Source organism: Nicotiana attenuata, unplaced genomic scaffold, assembly GCF_001879085.1.
Source record: "Nicotiana attenuata strain UT unplaced genomic scaffold, NIATTr2, whole genome shotgun sequence".
Lineage (NCBI taxonomy): Eukaryota > Viridiplantae > Streptophyta > Magnoliopsida > Solanales > Solanaceae > Nicotiana > Nicotiana attenuata.
The window spans coordinates 21,455-28,461 of NW_017677652.1; the positions used below are offsets into that span (position 1 = coordinate 21,455).

Sequence of the window (7,007 nt, forward strand, 5' to 3'; positions counted from 1 at the left end):
TCGAATTTTGGATTTTGGAAGAATGATAGGAATTTCATCTCTAGGCTATGGGATTACGTTTTTGAGCCCTTATTGATATTATTGAACTAATTATGCCTAGATATCATTGTTTCGGAGTTGGATTGTAGAGGAAAGGCGCTATTAGAGAGTTGATCGCTATTCTTGGACCGAGGTAAGTGTTTGTTCTAACTTTGGCTTGAGGGAATAGGATTAGGATGTTATTTGCTACTTGCTAAATATGGAGTACGGTGTATAGGCATGGTGACGTTTGTCTATGCACCGGAGTCTAGCATGACCGTGAGTCTTAACCTGCTGACAGTTCAAACATCGAGCCACATATGCAACAATATCTTTCTTCATCCTACGCCACCAATAAAGCTGCCGCAAGTCCTGATACATCTTTGCAGCGCCCGGGTGAATAGAATACCGAGAACTATGGGCCTCCGCTAAGATCAACTCTCGAATCCCATCGACATTGGGCACACAAACTCGCCCCTGCATCCTCAAAACACCATCATCATCTAAGGTCACCTTCGTGGCACCTCCACGCCTGCACCGTGTCTCTCAGGACACACAAATGGGGATCATCAAACTGCCGGTCACGGATATGCTCCAATAATGAAGAACGAGCGACCGTACAAGCTAACACTCTGCTAGGCTCAGAAATGTCCAACCTCACAAATCGATTGGCCAGGGCCTGAATATCCAAAGCAAGCGGTCTCTGGCTGACCGGAACATAAGCAAGACTACCCATGCTGGCGGACTTCCTACTCAATGCATCGGCCACCACATTGGCTCTCCCCTGGTGGTACAAAATAGTAACATCATAGTCCTTCAATAGCTCCAACCAGCTCCGCTGCCTCAAGTTCAACTCCTTTTGCTTGAACAAGTATTGCAGACTCTTGTGATCCGTGTACACCTCACACGTCACACCATATAGGTTATGCCTCCAAATCTTCAAAGCATGAACAATGGCTGCCAACTCGAGATCATGAACCGGGTAATTCTTCTCGTGGATCTTCAACTGCCTCGAAGCATAAGCAATGACCCTGCCATCCTGCATCAATACCGCGCCAAGCCCAATACGGGAAGCATCACAATAAACTGTATAAGGTCCTGAGCCTGTGGGCAAAACCAATATCGGTGCCGTAGTCAGAGCTGTCTTGAGCTTCTGAAAGCTCGCCTCACACTCATCCGACCATCTGAACTGGGCACCCTTCTGGGTCAACCTGGTCATCGGGGCTGCAATAGATGAAAACCCCTCCACGAACCGACGATAGTAACCTGCTAACCCCAAGAAACTCCGAATTTTAGTAGCTGATGCTGGTCGAGGCCAATTCTTGACTGCCTTAATCTTCTTCGGGTCCACCTGAATACCCTCTGCTGATACAACATGACCCAGGAATGCAACCGAACTCAACCAGAACTCGCACTTCGAGAACTTAGCATATAACTGACTATCCTTCAGAGTCTGAAGAACCACTCTGAGGTGCTGCTCGTGCTCCTCCTGGCTGCGGGAGTACACCAAAATATCATCAATAAAGACTATTACGAACATATCCAAATATGGCCTGAACACTCGGTTCATCAACTCCATGAATGCTGCTGGGGCATTGGTCAACCCAAACGACATGACCAGGAACTCATAATGCCCGTACCGAGTGCGGAATGCTGTCTTAGGGACATCGGATGCCCTAATCCTCAGCTGATGGTAGCCAGATCTCAAGTCTATCTTTGAAAACACCTTTGCACCCTGAAGCTGGTCAAACAAATCATCAATCCTCGGCAGTGGATACTTGTTCTTTATCGTCACTTTGTTCAATTGCCGGTAATCAATGCACATCCTCATCGATCCATCCTTTTTCTTCACAAATAACACCGGCGCACCCCAAGGAGAAACACTAGGCCTGATAAAACTCTTCTCTAGCAAATCTTGCAACTGGTCCTTTAACTCCTTCAACTCTNTAATCGTGGGGAATTATACAGGCAAGTTTGTCAAGTGACACAAATTCATTCAGCTCACTCTGGGGAAGCCTCTGGTCCTCGTTGCTATCATCCATGTCCCATGCCTGTATGACTTCCTCCCTGGCATCCTGCAGTGATTGGAAGACATTCGCAAGGCTTGCAACTAGATATGACACTATACGTGCAAGTTATTATACAGTAATATGTATGGGAAGCGAAATTCCTTTAAAGAACCCACTATGGCCATACAACCATAATCATTGACAAAGTAGTCAAGTCAGTCCATAATAAATGCTTAAGAGACACAAGCACACTGCAAAACTAATACTACCTTGTAAGTAATTGCTTACCGCAAAAGGCTCAGTAGTGGACACTATGGACAAGAAAGGCTCATTAGTGGACACTATGGACAAGAAAGGCTCATTAGCGGACAACGTGTAGAGATATCACATGGACTCCTTCTCATAAGTCACAACAGAATCCGTTAACATCAAGGCAGTTCAAAAGATCATCCAGACCTCATTAAAGAAGCAAATAAGGCATGCACTTTAGTTCTGGAGGGTGCAGGCACGACGGACAGTGAGGAGGCTGGCTGCAAGCTTGTTCCAGAACCACAACCACAAAGTAAAAATCGATCATATGCTTACCACAAAATACTTACAGGACAAAACAACAGACAATTGCATGGCCTTTTGCTCATTAACACGTCACAAATGAAAAGGGGAAAAAAGATGCGAAATCCATTGGCAACATCCATTATGATTACTGAAATAGCTGTGATCACCTAGAGCGACCCATCATTTCAGAATTGGAATGTGAGGGTTATAGAGATTTCTTTTTTAAAGTAATGTAGAGTAATTTTATTGATGAGGAAACCTAGTTTACAAGTGATATACATAGTGAGGGCTAAAGGAAATGATGGCTAAAAGGCCATAATTGTCCAACAAGACATAACCACTCCCATTAGACAAAAGATGCAGAACTAGCCAATTAAGGAAAGTAACCAGAACACAATCTCAACTACTTTTGGTTAAGGCATGTTGATTGATTTGAATACACAAAAATTTCCCTCCCCTCCAAAAATTATCACAAAAGTTTCAACTCCTTTTCCAAGTCCGTTAAAAATAAAAAAATAAAAACTTAAAAAATTGCTTGATGAAACTGTAAGTTCTTCAAAAATCTCTTATTGATGCCAATATATCACGACCAGTGCAATTTCTTCAACCAGGCTACTGCAGACCGATTAAATTTATAACTAGAACCAACTCTGAGAAATTCTTTTGATAAGACAAATAATTTTATTGATCAACCAACTCTGTGAAATCTTTTTGGTATCTTGTTGTACTGTTACTTCTGCAAGATCAATCTCAGTTTACTACAGGAGAGTACTCATATAAGTCTTCATCTTAGGCAGATGCTCACGTTAAAAGGAATTAACTGACAACTAGCATAATTTTTTAAGGAAAACATGAAACGACCTGAAAAATGTAGGGGAATATCATGTCCTTTTAAAAGTTAACACAATAAAAGCTGGAATGTAGCACATAGAGTAAGAATGTATACCAAATAACACCCTGAAAGTAGCTATCCTAGGACTACTCAGAGTTGTTTTCCTGGTCTTCATTCTTTCACTGAATCTATGTACCCAGCCAGCATCAAAGTGAAGAAACCCAAGTGCAAGGACCAAATGATCAACCAATAATGGAAAAATAGAAGGTTCTCACAGTAGAAAGCACCCTAATTTTCTGGGTGCACAAGAAGTCAACAACCCAAACTATTGGTCATTGTGTTTGCCCTTTCACCCGGAGAAAAGCTGCATTTGCTAACAATATCTTTCAGTGGATCACATGATTCACACACTATTAATTAGTTAATTTACATTTTAGAAATTACGTATCTTTATGTTTGTAAAGGTGTTAAGACTAATTCAATGCAAGTAAATCTCAAAATTATACATATTCCACTGCTAACTTCCACTGAGGCACTGGTTTTTATATTTGTAGGCATCACAAAGGAAAGCAAAATTTTGAGAAAAATTCAATGTTGAATTTTTTTAATTGATCTTAGCTTATCGATTAGTTGATCTGTTTCTATTAGAGTATTAGTTCTTCATCTAATAGCCAGCTTTCTGTCCAGTATTTTTTAATTGTTGATACGTAATGACTTTATCTTAGTATAATAAACTAGACATGGGTTTATTTTCTCTCTTTTATTTGCTATAGTTTATCTATCTCCTGAACATGTATATTTGCAGATTACAATTCTTTTTTTTTTTTTCTGAAACTTGCATGTCAAAGGGTTTGAATTTCACAAGAGGACTTGGAGAAATGAGAGAAAAACACCTTCAACATAAGGTAGTGAAGTGAGGCATTAGCTCAAATTCCGCATTTAAATCATTAGCTCGCTAATGTAAGTACTATTCCACCTGTAAAATGCCCATCAAAGAAGCTAGAAAATCAAACATAAACAGGCACGAAAATGATAACAAACAAAATTCAAGACATATGAAATCATTAACTTCTGTAGAATTGTACGAGAAAAAAGGCAGTTCCATAAACAAAAATAGCATCAGCAACCAACAAAACTCCCAAAAAAAGAGAAATTTCATATCTTGAACAGGAATTTGTAACTAGAATTTGAATCGAGTACCTTTGCAACGGAACCCATTTTTTGTCTTCGCTTCTCTCAGGGAGCTCCAGAACCCATCAAATTTCATATCAACTTCAATTAGGGTGTTTTGGACCAATTGGATTTGTGGACCCTAATTTTAATTANGTCGGATGGTTTGAGCCGGGAGAGGCTCGGTTATTGGGTACAGATTTAGTTCAGGAGGCCTTGGATAAGGTCAAGATCATTCAGGACAGGCTTCGTTCGGCTCAGTCGCGGCAAAAGAGTTATGCGGATCGTAAGGTTCGAGATGTAGCTTTCATGGTTGGTGAGCGGGTCTTGCTCCGAGTGTCGCCTATGAAGGGCGTGATGAGATTTGGGAAGAAGGACAAGCTTAGCCCTAGGTTCATTGGCCCATTTGAGATTCTCGATCGAGTGGGAGAGGTGGCTTACAGACTTGCCTTGCCGCCCAGCTTGTCGGCCGTGCATCCAGTGTTTCATGTGTCCATGCTTCGGAGGTATCACGGCGATCCAGCCCATGTGTTAGATTTCAGCACTGTCCAGTTGGATAAGGATCTGTCTTACGAGGAGGAGCCGGTAGCTATTCTAGACCGGCAGGTTCGACAGTTGAGGTCGAAGAGTTTTCCTTCAGTGCGTGTCCAGTGGAGAGGTCAGCCTCCTGAGGCATCCACTTGGGAGTCCGAGTCTGATATGCGGAGCCGTTATCCTCTTCTATTTCCCGACTCAGGTACTTCTTTCTTTTGTTCGTTCGAGGACGAACGGTTGTTTTAGAGGTGGAGAATGTGACGACCCAAAGGGTCATCACCGGATTTCTCTCTTTTCCATGCTTTCGAGGCCTTGAAAACCTCGCTTTTAGTTGCCTCGATTTGCGTGCGCAGTCCGGGCGCGAAGCCGGAAAGCTTTTATGTTGAAATATGTGAACTTTGTGAAAAATTTGAAGAATTTTGATATTAATATTGCTAAAGTTGACTTTGGTTAACATTTTTGGTAAACGGACCCGGACCCGGACCCGTGATTAGGCGGTCCCGGAGGGTCCGTAGAAAAATATGGGACTCGGGCATATGCCCGGAGTCGAATTTCGAGGTCGAGAGCCCGAGAAATGAATTTTTCTATGAAATTATTTTTCTGAAATTATTAAGGAAAATGGAAATAAAAATTGATCAAAAGACTATGGTATCGGGCTCGTATTTTGGTTCCGACGCCCGGTACAAGTCTTAAATATGTGTTAAGCGCTTCCTATAAAGTTTGGTCGAAATCGGATGTCATTTGACGTGTTTCGGACCTAAATATCTAAAAATTTGAAGTTATGAAGTTTGAAATGAAAATGATGATCTTGAGGCTTGGCTCAATGATTTTTGATGTTATTTTGGTGATTTGATCGCCCTGATAAGTTCGTAGGATGTTATTGAGTTAGTGTGTGTGATTGGTTAGGAGCCCCGAGGGCTCGGGAGTGAACGGGAGGTGGTTCGGGGTGTTTTTACACTTAGAAAAATAGCAGATTTTGCTTCAGCTGTTGCAGAGCCCATTTCCTCTTCGCGATCGCGTTCTTCATCCCGCGTTCGCGATGCCTTACTCCCTCTTTCCCTGAGGGTTGAGTCTCCTTTTCCCCTTCGCGTAGGGTTATTTGACCCTGAGGGCTGAGTCTCCCTTTTCCCCTTCGCGTTCGCGTTTGTACCCTCGCGTTCGCATAGAACAGTTCCTGGACCCCAGCAATTTCCTTCTACGCGTTCGCGTCTCTCTCCACGCGATCGCGATAGCCTACCCAGTCTACCCTTCGCGAACGCGACCCCTCTCCCGCGAACGCGAAGGGCAATTTTGCCCAGCGAATTTTTAAGTTAAAAACAGAACAGTAGCTCGGGATTTTCACAAAAATACACGAACTCCTTTCTTCTCCAAGCACTTAGGCGTCCATTGAAGCTCCCTTTCATCAAAACTTCTTGGGTAAGCATTGTTCAACTTGTTTTCTTCAATTTCCTCTATTAATTACTAAATTCCTAGCCCTAAACCTTGAAATCAAAGTAGAAAATGGGGGGTTTTGGGTAGAGTTAGGGCTTTGGGGATTTTGGGTGATTCAACCTCAATTTGGGGTCGAATCTTGAAATAAATTATATATTTGAACTCGTGGGGTTATGGGTGATTGGGTTTTGGTCCGAGCCTCGTGTTTGGACCATGTGGGACCGGTGTCGAATTTTGGTATTTTTGGAAGAATGATAGGAATTTCATTTCTAGGCTATGGGATTATGTTTTTGAGCCCTTATTGATATTATTGAACTAATTATGCCTAGATATCATTGTTTCGGAGTTGGATTGTAGAGTAAAGGTGGTATTAGAGAGTTGATCGCTATTCTTGGACCGAGGTTAAGTGTTTGTTCTAACTTTTGGCTTTGAGGGACTTAGGATTAGGATGTTATTTG

The 7,007-nt window shown here is 42.2% G+C and overlaps 1 long non-coding RNA gene across 1 annotated transcript; it reads right to left on the reverse strand.

The window, feature by feature from the left end:
* Positions 1-1,978: 1,978 nt before the first annotated feature.
* Positions 1,979-4,639, reverse strand: LOC109221455. The gene is made up of 3 exons (XR_002067266.1): positions 4,615-4,639; positions 4,308-4,390; positions 1,979-2,557 (listed from the first exon to the last, which is right to left on the reverse strand). It is a non-coding gene; the product is annotated as an uncharacterized LOC109221455 (long non-coding RNA).
* Positions 4,640-7,007: the final 2,368 nt, after the last annotated feature.